Source organism: Pinus tabuliformis, chromosome 5_1, assembly GCF_031772625.1.
Source record: "Pinus tabuliformis cultivar Carrire ecotype Pingquan chromosome 5_1, CPIR1, whole genome shotgun sequence".
NCBI lineage: Eukaryota > Viridiplantae > Streptophyta > Pinopsida > Pinales > Pinaceae > Pinus > Pinus tabuliformis.
In genome coordinates this window covers 106,635,739-106,653,492 of record NC_142305.1, presented here as the reverse complement: position 1 = coordinate 106,653,492, position 17,754 = coordinate 106,635,739, and positions in this window count along the sequence as shown.

Genomic DNA, 17,754 nt, shown 5'->3' with positions numbered 1-17,754 from the left:
TGGATGTTTCGAGGAAAGTTCCTGTTACTGAGTCAACCTCGTTAAAAAATGAATCAGGTTCGAGGATAGTTCCTTGTCTTGTGTCAAGCTCGTTAAAAAATGAAACAAGGAGTCATGAGCATAGTTCCTTGTCTTGTGTCAAGCTCGTTAAAAAATGAATCAATGATTTTTTGAGCATAGTTCCTTGTCTTGTGTCAAGCTCGTTAAAAAATGAATCAAGGTTTTTAGAGGATAGTTCCTGTTACTGAGTCAACCTCATTAAAAAATCAATCAGGTAGATTTTAGGATATATAGGTAGATTGTAGAGAGTAGTCATGAGCATAGTTCCTTATCTTGTGTCAAGCTCGTTTAAAAAATGAAACAAGGGTTTTGAGGATAGTTCTTTTCCTGTGTCAACCTCACTAAAAAATGAAACAACTCCCATGAGTCTTTCCAAGATTTCGAAAGTAAACCTTCATTTCATCCACTTGGTTGAATGCAATGAAGCTTAGGGGGCATGTACCTTGATTTGCGTCATTATGCTGGGGGCATGCGAAATTATAACAAGCATAGTTTTTGTTTCAAGCTTGCGTAAACATGAAACCGAATCCAAGCATAGTTCTTTTCCTGTGTCAAGCTCGTTAAAAAATGAAACAAATCCTCCTCTAATTGAGTCGAGAGTTTGACTAGATCTCATAAATGTTAAGTTGTATATTTAGGTTAGTTATTTCAGTTTTTTGCATAATTTTCTTAAAGTTTTAGGTCGAGTCTTTCAAATGATCTCGTAACTAAACCTTCATTCCATCCAGCTATTGATTAATATACTTAGTTGAATGAAATGAAGCTGGGGGGGCATGCACTCTAGCAGTTATGCTTAGGGGGCATCAAGCACAGTTTTATCTCTATTTCAAGCTTGTGTAAAAATGAAACTATTTTCAAGCACAGTTTCCTCTTTGTTTCAAGCTTGCATAAAAATGAAACTACTTTGAAGCATAGTTTTTCTCTGTTTCAAGCTTTTGTAAAAATGAAACCTATCTCGAGTCAATTTCAGTTATTTTCAAGACTCGTTAAACTCATGAAAATCTCGAGATTATTTTGCTATCTTTCATTCTCGTAAAACAAATGAAAATGTCGAGTTCTTTCCGTCTTTTCTTGCTCGTAAATAAAATTGAAAGTTGGCCATATGAGTACATTTTTATCATTTTTTCGAACTCATTAAAACTTATGAAAAATTGAAAACCATGAGTACATTTATATCATTTTTTCGAACTCGTTAAAAGTTACGAAAAAGTGACTCCTTGGAGTTCTCTTTTAAGCCCTTTTCAGACTCTCAAAATATGAAAAGATTGCCGAGTTTTTTCTTTTTAAACTCGTTAAAACGGAACTAAAAAGACGGTCCACTTACAGCTCTTTTCCGACCGCAAAAACATGAAAAGATTGCCGGATTTTTGTCATTTCGAATTCGATATTGGTTATAAAACGACGTGTCATTGATCGCCTTTTTACTTTTTCGGGTCAAGGGCACTAATAACGAAAAGTACTCCTTGGTCGTAAAAGATCAAGCGGTTCTCTCAAGTATTATTTTATACTTTTTCGGGCTTGGGAGACACAAATTTACGAAAAAGGTCAACCCTGGAGTCTTCTTAAGTTTTTCAGACTCTCTAAAATTGAAAAACACCGCGTTTTTCCTATACTGGACTCGTTAAAATTTCACAGTAAAGGACCTGTTCAATTACAAACAGGAACGAACCACTCCTTCTTAGGGTTCGAATCTAAACTAAGTTGGAATCATCCGAAGGATGAGCTTATAATCAAGCAAATGTTATCCTCCTCAAGCTTGTAAAAAATAAAGAGGTACTTGCCAGAAATGGTGGGAGAAAAGAGAGGAAAATGAGTCTGTTTGTCATACTTTGTAACCACTCTTGAACACGACACTTTTATTCACCTAGGTTGGGAAATCCTTTGCCTAACAGTTGATCAAACCACATTGAAAGTCTTCAGCCGGTTTCTGGGTATTAAATTTGGGTCAATTGTCACCAAGCCATCTATTGTGTCATTATGTGTTCAAGAGGTCACTGCCAATAAGCCATTCATCTGCAAAATATCTGTCATCCATCTTGACCATCCCTGAGTCAGTCCTTGCAACTAAATTTCTTCAACTTGATCTATGATTTCGTGTTGTGGGCTTGCCTACGACGGATCGCTTTCTATCGACATCAGCACATTATCTAGAAAGATGATCTAGGAATCATCAGTACCTTGAAATCTGCATGCCTCAATGGCAGGTTTCTCGCCTTTGACGACAGTTTACATCATTGACTTTCGATCGAAGGATTCCGTGACATGTTCGACATCAACACATCTACTCACATCTCACGGATTGTACTGGGTACTTTGAGAACTATTAACATCATTGGTGGTCTCTCTCACACTTGTTAACAGTTTACATCATTGACTGGTAATCAAGTGGTTTCTACCATGTTCGACATCAACTCATTTATTCGCATGGATAGAATCGTACTATTTCGGGAAGCAGAAATGAGGACCCTAGATCTAGTTTCCGCCATCCAGGATGCAAGGAGTTTTGTATTAATTATACACTAGACTAATTATAAACAGATGGCTGCGTCCATACTATGTCTACATGTGTCTATGATTATGATGTATTGCGAAATCATTCCTATATCAGAGCAGTAGTTAGTTTGTTAGTTAAGTTTTTGATCTGAGTATGGGAATGCCTACCTCAGCGATGATATGATCTCATATATGTATTTTGTGTTGAATATTTGCAGGTTCCGACTGGGCTCTCCATAAGATAATCCTCAAAATGATAAAGTGCTTCATGTTGAGATTGCAACAAGATGATGGAGCTTAGTGAAAAGAGTCGCCTTCACTAAGTGGGCCCGCAGGCTATTTTTGGCGCAAGTCTATTTTTAGACTATGTCTATTTTTAGACATATGGATCATGTCTATGGATTGCAGGTTGCTGTTTATGGATGATTGATCAAGTTGGGAAAAAATAGATGGACTTCTATTTTTGATGAAAGTGTGAGTGATCACAGTGTGAGTGATCAAAGTCTATTTTTAGACTGGCTGTCAAAAATAGAAAAGTCAAATATTATTATCTCACAATAATATTTGGACTATAAACTTAATCTTATTCTCTTGGAGCACTTCAGTTTGAGCTACAAAGGTGGCACATGCAGCTGTCAGAAGGAAATACACTTTTCTTATGAGTCAGTTGAGTTGTTGCATGCATGACTTCAGTTAGAACTCAATCAGTTGAGTTTGGTGGAGTTGATTGTGGAGTTGATGGAGTTGTGTTCAGTTTAGCTTTGTTAAACTGGTTGTATTTAGTCTAACTGGCAAATAGACTAGAGATGAGTTTGGTGAATTAGTTATTAATTAATTCACAAGTTATTAACTCATAATACAAGTAATGAATACATCAGTTAACTCAGTTGCATGTCAGTGCATGTTCAGTTCAACAGGGACAGGTGGTAGAGAATCAGATTGCTATCAGTTGTGACTATAGTTGTGCACCAGATCTTGCACAATCAAGGGATTGAGTATGCCAATGAGTTTGCTCACGTATTTGCCCACATTATAGCTTGTGCTCACATCCAACAAAGAGTGAGTGACTATTTTTCAGGTGAAAAACGAGTTTGGTGAGCCATTCTCATCAATTCTTGAGCAGGTATTGAGCAGTGGAGGCAGGCAAGCAGTGGAAGAGATTTGGAGATCAGATCTGAGCTGTATTGTGTGTAACAGAGGTGGAGATACTTGTGAGAAGTATTATGCTGTGTAATGTTACATGACTCAATCATTAATATACAGATAGTGTGGGGTTTTTAGCGAGATGCTTTCCCCGGGATACATACTGTGTTAATGTGTGAATGCTCTTGATGTTTTATTGTTATTGATGCTGCTATATTGATGATCAATGTAGAGGAGCTTATGTATTGTGTATGTTTTCCGCAATAGTACATGATCAGGATAATCTCCATTGAATATGTGTTAAATTATTCAAAATTTCTACATGGTATCGGAGCTGCTTGATTTGTAGAAGAGATTTTTACAGGATATCAAGCGAGGATTGATCATCAGATCTACTATTCAGGAAGTGTTTACATTCTATTTCTTTAGGCAGAGTCTGTAATCGGGCCAGGTAGCCTCTGGATTCATCCTTCCTTTGGAAGGTGAGATATCTGGTGAATGCCCATACAGTCAATCTCTGTACGAGAAATATTTTGTTCTCACTAATTCTAGATCGGAAGCAGTTGAGTTGGTTGCTGGTGGAATTCGAATTTGTAGCAGTGTTTTCTTGGTGACAACGCAGCAAGTCTTTCAATGGATTGCAAATGTTATTCCAAAGAAAGAGCGACCTGGCGCTCAAGGATAAACTCAGTAACAATAAGTATGAGAATGGATCTTCATCAAAGGTATCTGATGAAGAGAATTACGCTTTGGCTGCCAAGGCAAAGAAAGGGAAGAGCAAGAAAGCTTCTCAGTCTGGTGCGAAAGGCAAGAAGCAGGATATGTCCAAGGTGAAGTGTTTTCACTATCACCAGCACAGACACTATGCCACAAATTGTCCGCAGAAGAAGAAGAACAAGCAAGCTGCTGGATCTACAGGGGGAGAAGCCTTAGCTTCTCAGTTTGAGCTTGATTTTTCATTGATCGCATGCTTGGTTTCAAGTGTGATGGGATCAGTGTGGTTCTTGGATAGTGGTGCATCTTTTCACATGACAGGAGATAGAGATTTGTTCTCTGATCTGGACGACAAAGATCTTGGAGTGCACATCGAGATGGGCGATGATGGTAGATACAGTGCGACTGGTATCGGTACCATTTCCTTTGAGAGGGAGTCTGTTAAACCCTTTGTATTGAAGGAAGTCATGCATGTTCCAGGATTGAAGAAGAATCTCATCTCAGTGGCGATGTTAGAAGACAAGGGGTATGATGTTGTTTTCAGCGAGGGAAAGGCCTTCCTGCGCAGCAAGACAACTGGTGAGACCCGGAAGATAGGGGTTCGAGTGAGGAACCTTTATCACTTGCATGTAGATGGATGCGCAGCAATGGCAGGCAAGGCAGAAGGATTGGTGAGCCGGGATGATGGCGAGTTGTGGCACAGGAGATTAGGTCACCTTCACCATGGAGCCTTGAAGATACTGCAGCAGATCACTACAGGGCTTCCTAAAGGCACACTTGCGCAGTCAGATCAGTGCAAGGGGTGTACTTTGGGGAAGTTTGTGAAAGCCACCTTTCACAAGAAGGATAGTCGCGCCACGATGATCCTTGAGAGAATTCACACAGACATGTGTGGACCTTTCTCAGTTGCTTCGACAGCAAAACACAGGTATTATGTGATTTTTGTTGATGATTTCTCTCGTAAATGCTGGATCTTCTTCATGCAGAAGAAGAGCGAGACATATTCAAAGTTCTGTGAATTCAAAGCACTGGTCGAGAAGGAGTCGGGGAAGAAGGTGAAGGCTCTTAGGAGCGATAATGGTGGTGAATACATCTCGGACGAGTTCAAGGATTTCTGCAAGACAGAAGGGATTCGTAGAGAGCTCATAGCTCCCCATAACCCACAGCAGAACGGGGTAGCTGAGCGGAAGAACAGAACGATTGTGGGTGCTGCACGGGCAATGTTGCATGATCAGGGCCTACCCCTTCACTTGTGGGCGGAAGCATGCAATACAGCAGTTTATGTGCAGAACCCTTGTCCTCATAGGATACTTGGCATGAGTACACCTGAGGAGACTTATTCTGGTAAGAAGCCTAATCTTTCTCATTTGAGGATTTTTTGGTGCTAACGTTTACATGCATGTGACGAAGGATGCCAGGAAGAAGTTGGAGCCGACCGCAGAGGTTGGGATATTTGTGGGTTACACTGATATGCCCCACAACTATCGTGTGTATTTGCCAGACAGTGGCAAAACTGTTGTGCGACGGGATATAAAATTTCAGGAGGAGAAAGCCATGAAGTGTTCGCTTGAGAGGGAGCTACACTTGCATGCAGATGAGGAGCTATTAGTTCCTAAGGATGAGCTTCAGGACGTGGATCAGCCACAGGACGAGGTTCATGGAGTGGAAGAAACCACTCATGCAGCGCCAACCATCAGAGGGCGAAAGCGCTTGACAGAAGCTGAGCGATTGGCTCAAGATGCAGAGAAAGTTGTAGGACCACCTACAGCCCAACGCAGGTAGAGACAGTCACCTGATCGATACACTGGATACATGGCCCTGATGAGCAAGTGTGTTGTGACTGAGCCATCCTCTTTCGAGGAAGCTGTGGAGGATCCCGCATGGGTAGACGCCATGGTGGAAGAGTATGATTCTATTGTCAGAAACAGTGCATGGGAGATTGTTCCTAGACCGGAAGGGAAATCAGTGGTGAGTTTGAGATGGATCTACAAGGTCAAGCAGGCAGCTGACGGGAGTGTGGAGAAGTACAAGGCAAGATTTGTTGCCCGAGGCTTTTCACAGATTGTGGGGATCGATTATGAGGAGACCTTTGCACCTGTCGCAAGGTATTCTTCCATACGGACGATTCTTGCTCTCTCAGTGCAGATGGGATGGCACATTCATCAGATGGATGTGAAGACTGCGTTCCTCAACGAAGTCATTGAGGAGGAGGTGTACATTGAGCAACCTGAAGGCTTTGAAGTCTTCAGCAGCGAGTTTCATGTGTGCAGGCTCAAGAGAGCGCTGTATGGGTTGAAGCAAGCACCACGTGCTTGGTACACATGGATAGACAGCTATTTCACAGGACTTGGATTGTCCAAGAGCGAGACGGATCCGAACCTATACCAGATTGTGGTGGAGGGTAAGTTGCTTATCATTGTACTGTATGTTGATGATTTGATTCTAACGGGTGATGAGCTGTTGATACTGTCATGCAAGAAGGATCTTGCTACAGAGTTTGAGATGAAGGATTTGGGCCTCCTTCACTATTTCCTGGGATTGGAAATATGGCAGCGCAGTGGTGGACTGTTTGTTTCTCAGGGAAAGTATGCTCGATAGATACTGGAGAAGTTCAACATGCATGGCTGCAAGCCTGTTGATAGTCCTCTTCCTGGAGGTTGGAGGAAGGAGGATGCCACTTCGGGAGAAGAAGTGGATGCCACTGTTTATCGACAGTTGGTGGGGTCGCTGATGTATTTGGTCAATACACAACTTGATATATGCTATGCAGTTAACCAGCTTTCACAAGCTATGGTTAAGCCTACCAAGCTCTTCTGGAAGGCGGGCAAGCATGTATTGCGCTACTTGAGAGGCACATCGGGATATGGTTTGTGGTACAGACAGGAGGATGAGGTGAAGCTATGTGGCTTCACGGATGCAGATTGGGCAGGGAGCCCAACAGACAGAAAGAGCACATCAGGAGGGGTCTTCAGTATTGGATCGACAACAGTTTCTTGGTACAGCAGGAAACAGAGATCCGTGGCACTCAGTTCAGCGGAGGCCGAGTATATGGCAGCAAGTTTGGCTGCATGCGAGGCTATATGGATGAGGAAGATCCTAGTTGGTTTGTTCGGTTCTCATTTGGATCCTACTGTGATTTACTGTGATAACCATAGTTGCATTAAACTCTCGGCTAATCCTGTATTTCATGATAGATCTAAACATATTGACATCAGGTACCATCATATTAGAGATTGTGTGCAGCGGAGGATCATGTTACTTTCGTACATTCCAACGGAGGATCAGGATGCTGATATTCTGACGAAGGCTCTCACCAGGAGCAAATTCGAGTACCACCGAGGCAGGATAGGGGTTGCTGATAATCCATATCTTGTCGAGAGGGAGTGTTGAGATTGCAACAAGATGATGGAGCTTAGTGAAAAGAGTCGCCTTCACTAAGTGGGCCCACAGGCTATTTTTGGCGCAAGTCTATTTTTAGACTATGTCTATTTTTAGACATATGGATCATGTCTATGGATTGCAGGTTGTTGTTTATGGATGATTGATCAAGTTGGGAAAAAATAGATGGACTTCTATTTTTGATGAAAGTGTGAGTGATCACAGTGTGAGTGATCAAAGTCTATTTTTAGACTGGCTGTCAAAAATAGAAAAGTCAAATATTATTATCTCACAATAATATTTGGACTATAAACTTAATCTTATTCTCTTGGAGCACTTCAGTTTGAGCTACAGAGGTGGAACATGCAGCTGTCAGAAGGAAATACACTTTTCTTATGAGTCAGTTGAGTTGTTGCATGCATGACTTCAGTTAGAACTCAATCAGTTGAGTTTGGTGGAGTTGATTGTGGAGTTGATGGAGTTGTGTTCAGTTTAGCTTTGTTAAACTGGTTGTATTTAGTCTAACTGGCAAATAGACTAGAGATGAGTTGGGTGAATTAGTTATTAATTAATTCACAAGTTATTAACTCATAATACAACTAATGAATACATCAGTTAACTCAGTTGCATGTCAGTGCATGTTCAGTTCAACAGGGACAGGTGGTAGAGAATCAGATTGCTATCAGTTGTGACTATAGTTGTGCACCAGATCTTGCACAATCAAGGGATTGAGTATGCCAATGAGTTTTCTCACGTATTTTCCCACATTATAGCTTGTGCTCACGTCCAACAAAGAGTGAGTGACTATTTTGCAGGTGAAAAACGAGTTTGGTGAGCCATTCTCATCAATTCTTGAGCAGGTATTGAGCAGTGGAGGCAGGCAAGCAGTGGAAGAGATTTGGAGATCAGATCTGAGCTGTATTGTGTGTAACAGAGGTGGAGATACTTGTGAGAAGTATTATGCTGTGTAATGTTACATGACTCAATCATTAATATACAGATAGTGTGGGGTTTTTAGCGAGATGCTTTCCCCGGGATACATACTGTGTTAATGTGTGAATGCTCTTGATGTTTTATTGTTATTGATGCTGCTATATTGATGATCAACGTAGAGGAGCTTATGTATTATGTATGTTTTCCGCAATAGTACATGATAAGGATAATCTCCATTGAATATGTGTTAAATTATTCAAAATTTCTACACTTCACCCTTCCTAGATGATATAAAACCCTGATCTACTACAGACCTCGCACTTTAGGGGGCAATCTGTTACACTAAAACTTGTCACCATGACTATTTGCAGTCAGTATGGCTCCATCAATAACCATATTGTCCTCTTTGGCAAGTCTTATACCTCTGCTCCTCATGTCAAACTCCAAAAAAGAGAGAAAGCCTTTACAAAATCAATATAACTCTGGTTCCGCACTTTCTCTTACTCTTACCTATGGGCCCGTACCTCAAGCACATAATACCTGCGTACTTGTATGCTCTGTCTGTAAAGGGGTGGGTGTGTACCCCTATAAAAGTCAAAAGGCGCAAGTTTTACTTCAAAAAACTTACTTGCGGTCGATTCTAGAGCATTCTAGAAGATGGTTTGACGTGGATTGAGCGCCTCCAGATGGTTCATGCATCCCAATGAAAGAGGAGCTAATCCCTTGACTAAAGGAGCTATCCCTTTGAAGGAGGGATTTATCCCTTTGAAGGAGGACCTAGTAACTTCCCTCCATTGCATTATAAATACAGGCATTGGGCCAGAGGCAAGGGAGGTTGAAAGCTGAACATTCCTAAGGGTAGATGCTGCTGAAATTAGGACTCCCTTATAGAGCTTGAGAGGAGAGATCACATTCCTTTCTTAGCTTCATTTGGAAGTGGGTGAGCTGATCAAAGTAGAGGAGAACTCTTGCTGGACCCTGGGAGGGACCTGCACAACACCAAGGCGTTGGTTGTAAGGTTTCTTTTGTTTCCAATTAATACAATTAAGTTCATTTTTCTCAACAAGTTGTTATATATAATTTGTTTCACAAACTCCTTGGTCTTTATGATGAATATGTTTTATTATATGAGTTATTCAGGTGCTATGTAATCGTTCGCTTGTTTGTGTATGCAGGCTTCAAGGAGAGGAGCTCATCTGGATCAAAGAGGCTTGGCCGCTACAAACAGCGTTGGACTAAAGGTAAGCCTTAAACACCTGGTTGCTTTTATTTTAAATGCATATTTAGGGAAAGATAGTGCTTGATTGTTTTGTTTGTCCCTAGAAAAGCCTTAGTTTCTAGGGAGGTTGGTTTTGCCCGCAAAATTGACTCTTTCCGCATGACATGACCGTTAGATTGTAAGTTACAAAAATACATAGTAGAGAAACACACTTTACCTAACTCTACACTAGACCAAGTTATACTTAACTATTTCCTATGTGTCAGAATACCCCAACATTGGTGGCCCAGAGAGATGCAAACTTTGCCGCTTTCGGTAAATCCTTCTCCACTGGAGGAAACTAGATATCCTCTGAAAAATCCCACGCAACCAGCAAAATTGAGAGAAACAATCACAAATAGTGAAAGGTCTTAATATTGTTCCATGCTTCTCTACAGTTCACGAGGAACTCGCTACACAGGTAGTGCGCCCAGTTGAACTGTACGCCCTCTACGCACTGAGTCGCCAATGAAACCACTACTGTCGACACCTCGTCTGCGTGACACTTTCACATAACTTTGTTAGCCAGAATCTGCATGGAAATATTTACTGTGGGGTCAGTAATGCTAGTAATTGAATACCCACACAGCTTTTTGACAAGTTTAATCTTGTCCTTCATCTTCTCAGCGAGGTCACGCTCGCTTGTCTTTCCACCAAATGCCTTGGCCGAATTCAGTCCTGAGTTTGGTAATAATGTGATCTGATCGATCAATATATCTGTGATAGGGATCGTCTCTTTTAACCACAAGCACCAATCATGCACGAGGTACAACAGCTGCTTAATGACAATCAGGTTGATATTTGACCGATGATACTACAGCACCCATAACAAGTTCAACAACCCTAACTTGTTAACTCCACGAATCCATTACACCAACTCCAACACAGTGACACCACACTCCTTGTAGAAAACCTTCTACATGAAAGTGTCGGTAGCAAGGTGGGGGAACCACTTGTGGTCTGCCAAATCCTAGTCTTCGAGCTTCAAGTGTGTGGCCCGCACCAAGTGTGGACCTTCAAAGGTGATGTTCTCCAGCAACAAGGGTGTGTTGAGAGAAGATTGTTCGGCATCTGGGTCCTTCGGGACCTTCACCTTTCCCTTGCACAGAGGGATATTCTTCGGTAGCTTAGAAATAGGGTCCACCCCCTTAATGTCAATATCCTCCGCGCCTTCCTATGCCTCCAGATCCACCACATTCCCCTTCTGCTTTGCACTCGGCTTTTATTTTTGTTGTGCCTGTGTAGATGCATGCTTTTGCATTGACTCACGCATTGGCATCGACTTCTTTTTCTTATCCTTCTTTGGCTTGGGGACCTCTCTTGTCAGCGGCAAGCTTTGGCCTAGGCGAGCTCAGTGCTGTAGGCATTGCTACTGGAACCTTCGTACTCAACACTTCTAGAGCAGCTCCCTCAAATGCGATCGCTCCTCTAGTGCTTGTAGTTTCTCCAGGACCTAGTCCTAACATGATATCATGAATAAGCTTTCTGTCTGACTCAAGATCTTGAGCGAACACGGGGCTTGCAATCAAACCCTCAAAGAAGTCACGGTTCATGTACAACAGAAAACACAACACAGAAATTCTCAGAATGCAAAGTGTTTCTTGCTGGATAGCCACATGTATTTTATAGGTGGATTTGAATTCGAATTCAACCATTCCCCCTAAAATATATCCATAAATGCGAGATTGGCGGTAGATTTCCAAAGATTCCACTCTTAAATTCAACCTTAAATGCTTTAAATGCCGCCCCACCCCCCCCCCCCCCCCCCACTCCTTTTAACTGTCTCCTAGCAGTCAAATCATGAGCAGTGACAGTAACGGTCACTTTTTGGTTGTGTTTTGTGGCCTACTTCTATAACATAACTCCTTCGTACTTCTTCTGGTACTGTGACACCCTCCCATTTCATGCAGACCCCTTGTCGTGCAACTCTACAAACCAGGCAGTGTAGTTTATAGTCCTATGCCTCCTTACAGCTGCCTAGACCTCTAAGAATGTGCTACCATCATGTAGTCATTGGGCTGAATTCCCAGTGTATGGCTTTAATCGATTGCCATTTACCTTTCCCAGTAATGGATCTCCATTCAATTTCACAGGCTGAACTACTCTGCCATCAGTAATTTCTTTGATAACATATGGCCCCAGAGCCAATGCATCTTAAAATTTCCTAGAAACTTATCAAACTTACTGTCATATAATAAAACTAAATCATTTAACTTGAAGGTGTGTAGTTTGATGTTCCAATTGTGCCATGCCTTTTTGCGTTCCTTCTGAACCTACTATTGGAATCCAACCAAAAACCTATCTTCTTCGAGCTTTGTCAGCTATTCAAGCTGTTCTTATAAGGCTCCATGGTCCGCCATCCCTGTGAATGTTGCTATGCGTAGACTAGGCATAATATAATCCATAGGCATCACAACCTCTACGCCATAGACCAACCTAAAAGGTGTCTGACCAGTAAGATTTTTACAGGTAGTTTTGTAAGCACACAACACAGCTGGTATACGCACATCCCAATCATTCCTCCGTGCATTGCAAACCTTTATTAGCATGCTATCCAATATCTTATTAAACACCTCAATCATCCCATTGGCCTGAGGATGATATGGCGTACTCTTCTAGTGATAGACTTGGAAATCCTCTGTCAGCGCACTGATTGTTTCATTAAGGAAGTGCATATTGTTATCGCTCATTAAAATCTTCGGGTAACCAAACTTGGTCAACACATACTCAAACAGAAATTGCGTTATTGTTTCCCCTATACAGTCCTTCATGGGCTATGCCTCCGCCTATCTAGTCAAATATTCAGTCATAGTGATGATATACCGCACACTCATCTTCTTTTTCGGAGGCTGAATCGGTCCTTCAAAGTCAATTTCCCATTTCTCAAATGGATAGAATGATACCTATGGATTCAAAGGAAGCTCATCCCTTCGTGTGGTGTGTTGGTTCTCTGACATGCATCACATGACCTACAATACGCTTTGGAATCCTTATGCTATGTTGGCCACCACAACCCAGCGCATAAAATCTTCTACGCTGTTGATTTTCCTACATAATGGCCTCCCGTAGCTCCTCCATGAGCTTCAACAAGGATACTATTTCATTTAAAATTAGGCACATAATGTCGCAATATCTCATTCGATCCCATATTATACAAGTGGCCTGTGATAACAGAAAAATCTACTGCACGCACCACCAATTCCTTCTTCTGCTGACTCATGTATCCTTCTGAGGTCATTCTTGTAGTCAAGAAGTGGATAATGTTTGCAAAATGATTGTCTTCTATGCGCGCCGCAAAGAGCTGTGCTTTAGGAAGGCCCTCCACTAAATTGGTAGGCTCCTCTCATGTTTCAATGCGCGATAGATGATCTGGCCCTACATTCAATCACCCTAGCTTCACAATTACTTCAAAATCATACTCCTAAAACAAAAACGACCATCTACATATATTCCCCCCCAACATAGGCTTGTTGACTAGGTACTTTAATGCAGAATCGTATGTATACATCTTAAAGTGTCCGCCTAGCAAGTAATGTTTGAATTTCTGGAGCACATACACCATTTCCAACCCTTCATGCTTTGTCATCGAGAAATTCTTTTTAGCGTTAGACAACTTCCTGCTTGCAAATGCTATAGGGTGATCAACTTCTCCTTTACCAGCTTGTGTCAGCACAACTCCCAACGCAATGCATGACACATCCACCTGCACATGAAACTCCTTCTTCCAATCCGGGAAGACTAGGATCAGTGTGGTGACCATTTTTTCCTTCAATACATCCAGTCTCTGCTGACATTCTTCATCCCAATAGAATGTAGCTTCCTTCATCAATAGATTTTCCATCGGCGCAGTAATCTGGGTATAGCTCTTGATGAACTTTCTATAGTATCTAGTATGACCTAGCGTTGCATGCAACTGTTTAACACTCCTTGGCACCTCCAAGTTAATGATGATTTTGATCTTAGCAGGGTCTACCATTAAGCCTTGTTTGCAGACTACATGACCTAGTAAGATACCATAGGGGATGCAAAATAAGCACTTCTTCAATATTAGCGCGATCTAATACCTCCGGCACATATCCAACATTAAGCGCAAACTAGCTACATAGCATTTTACTAGTCCAAAAACTATCCAATCATCAAAATATACCTCCATAAACTTGGGAATGAGCTCTTTGAGTGCCACAATGACTACGCGCAAGAAGATTGTCGATGCATTCTTAAGTCCAAAAGGTATTACCATATACTGAAAGCATACCCACTCAGTGACGAAGGTAGTCTCACTCCTGTCTTCTAGCGCGATTGTTGGGTCGTTAATATATCATTATTATTGTCACTTTTGAACACTTATTCCACCCATTTCTACCATTCTTCATCACGTCTTTTATCATAATTTATCATATAATTCTATTTTACAATGATTTATGCTCTTATGTAAAAATATTATTTATTCTCCTTTATTTCTAATAAATTGATGATTATGCATGATTTTATCAATGAAAGTTTAATAAATTGGTTATAACATTATTCACCATTTTTTAGCCTCCAAGATAATTTCCATATTGAAGATTTGATCATTAAATGTGCCAACTCAGAAATGCACTGGAATAAGAAGTGATAGTTTTTCGGTTGAGATTCTGAGCAAATGAAGATGAATCTAGAAAATATGGAACATGGGTTTTGTCCAGAATGGACCCAATTAACTTTATTAGAGAACGGTTTGCCAAAATTCTACTTGTACTGAGAGAAACGTAGGGTTCTTTGAGCACAATTTTCTCATATTTATTGTTGCGGCCGTCCTCCAAACCTCAGCTGCAAAGCCAAATTCGTCTTGCTCTTGTTGAAAGATGGATGGAAATATATCTTCTTGTTGATCAATTGGTTGGAAACAATCTAATTTTGTAATAGAAATTATGTTGTACTTATCTTTATTGTAACTTCTCTCTAATCTCTCTCTATTTAAATGAAAACAGAGATCAGAGATGGGGATGGTTTGGGGGATGGAAAAATGATGGAATTGAGGATTTAGAATTAGAGATTTAGAATTAAGAATTCATGATAGGATAGGAGGAAGAAAGGATTGTTTCAGGCTGTAAGTCTCAAATCTGCTGCTGTTGTAATGATTTTACTATTTAATGATTAATACCTGATTTGGGAGGAGTTTTTCATTCTTTTCATCTGAAGTAGCCCAGCAGCATCCGTTGGCGGCTAAGGGCCTAGCCTCTGGTGGAGTATGCTGTTGTTGTATTATATCTTTACGATTCATGTGTGGTTTGATTTCTTTCATTTAATATGTTTAGTAATCTGACACCTTTTACTGTTTTACATATCAGCGCTGTTATATATACTTGATTGGATACTATCGTTATCTGCAACAAGAATGCTATGTTATCATTTTAACTTTGTATCGCATTGCTGCTCCTTTTGATAGTTGATATAACATTATTGTTCCTTACAGATTGTCATTCGATTACAGATTAACTGCGCTGTATGTTCCTACGTCGATACAACTGTATGATGTATTCTTAAATTGTGACTGTTATTTATTCGGGATTGCTGTTACTTTATAGTTGTGATTCATGCATATTGTATCAAAGCTTAGATTACAATTCCTTTTAATGATAAGTGTGTTGCGTGCTTGATTTGGGTTGTTGTACATTCAGGTTTAATCTGCTATTCCATTTCCGTGTGTTGTCCGGTTTATTCTTAGAGTAAAGATTGCTATTAATTTGGCTTTGCTGTTGATTTCCATTAATTAGAGTTTGTTGTTCAGATTCCTTTAATTACAGTTTGCTGCCCATTTACTTTGTTGTTCATTTCTGTTGATTAATTGCAAGAGTTTGCTTTCAAAGAGTTTTCCTAGTTTACTTTCAATGGAAGTTTTAGTTCAATTTCTATTTCCTTTTAATTGCTTTAAAGCAGGACTGTCAACTGTAGAGAACATTGGTTATTGCTTCCTCGTTCGCAGATTGATTGTCTTGTTCCGGTTTGATTTCAATTGCATCAATCTCTAGAGGAATGAGTTATTGCTACTGTATCCTCAATTGATGTTTGCTGAGTGAATAGTTGGATTTCAGAGCATTTGAGTTTATGTTATTGTTAGATTTCTTTTTCAAGCATTCATTTACTTTTGGATTTTAAGCACTATACTACAAAACATTGCTCTTGAGTAAATAGCCGCCTCAGACTGAGTACACTCTTGAAATAAAAGGTCGTCCCTGGGTTGATAATTAATGTGAAGGTAATTAGGAGTTAAAAAGACACCTTTTTATCGCCCAACAACGATCTTTATCTGATGGTATCTAGATAACCCATCAGTGAACGAATATGATTCCTATCCGCCAACATTATCCAATACCTCATCTGTGAACTGAGTTGGAAAATCATTGTTCAGCTTCCTGAGATCTACGCAAATCTTTTTCTCATCCTTTTGCTTCTTTTCCTGAAATACCATTGGACTCACCCAATCAGATTCCTCCACTAGTTCAATAATACCTGCTGTCAACATCTTATCCTACTCCAAGTGGACCTTTTCCTTGTACTTAGGATTAAGGTGATATGGCCTCTTCTTAACAGGCTTCGTGTCTATTTTCAAAGTTATTTTCATCACTCCCAAATCGCCTATGATGCCTTTTAAGTCCGAAAAATTTGTGGGAAACAAATCCTAATATTCGCGAGAAACTCAGTGACCTTATCCACTGTAGCATCATCCCAGTAGTCCCCTATCTTCACAAACTTCAGCTCCACCTTTGTTCCAATGTTCACTTGTCTAGTTTTCAATGGTGCAGTGATATCTGGATTCTCTATCCGCGGTCCCTCAACTTTGCAGTGAGCTTTTGCCTTAGGGATGTTAATGTTCCTTGGATCCTCACCTTGTTCTTCGGCAGTCACATTGTAGCACTCCAGTGCATGGTGCAACTGGGTGGTCCAATTTGGTTGAATCAAATCCAATGGATCCTACGGTATTTTGAAGATCACTACCTTGACCTCCTGGAATGCTTCATCGATGCATTTGAATCCATCCTCAAAGCTAAATGTGATAAAAAAATCCATGTCTCAAAATGTCCCACTCTTCTGTGCCATGGTAGAGCTCTGTTTCCAGGTACCAATTCATTGGTATTACATCCAAAGTGTGACAGAATATATGCACCTACTTTGGTTATGGCTCTTCTCCATAAGCGTTAGTTTATTTTGCTAAGTGATAGCCCGGATCATTCCTTCCATCATATTTATCTGTTAGCTTAACCTTTGGGCAACAAAACCACAATCTCATCATTTTTTATAGTCGCTCCATCCATCAAAATTGTTTTTATGCATACCCCACCACCTTGCGGGCATAACGCGCAACACCAAATCCAAGGCTTGGAAGTGATGGTTCTCTAGTACTTCCCTTTCAAATGCATCCAAAAATTTATCTACGTAAGTTAGAGCATCATAATCAGGCAAAATCCTTACCTCCGATGATACAGAACACAACGATTTAGTCATCATGTTATAGTGCAATGTAGATACTTCATGCAACTTATTCTGCTAGTGTTCCAACTCCTCATCTGAATCTAATGTAGAGGAACTTTCCCGGTCCCATGTAATGCATCCATATGATTTCAGATTCACCCAATCTTGATCTTGCGCTATTATTTTGTATATCTAGTCCAAATCATCGTCACTTTCATAAACGTGGACTGGATCAATATAACGCGGTCCTTTTGCAGTGTCCAAAGGTACTACTACACGGAGTGATTTCCTCTTAAATGACATTGTCTGCTTCTTCAAATTGA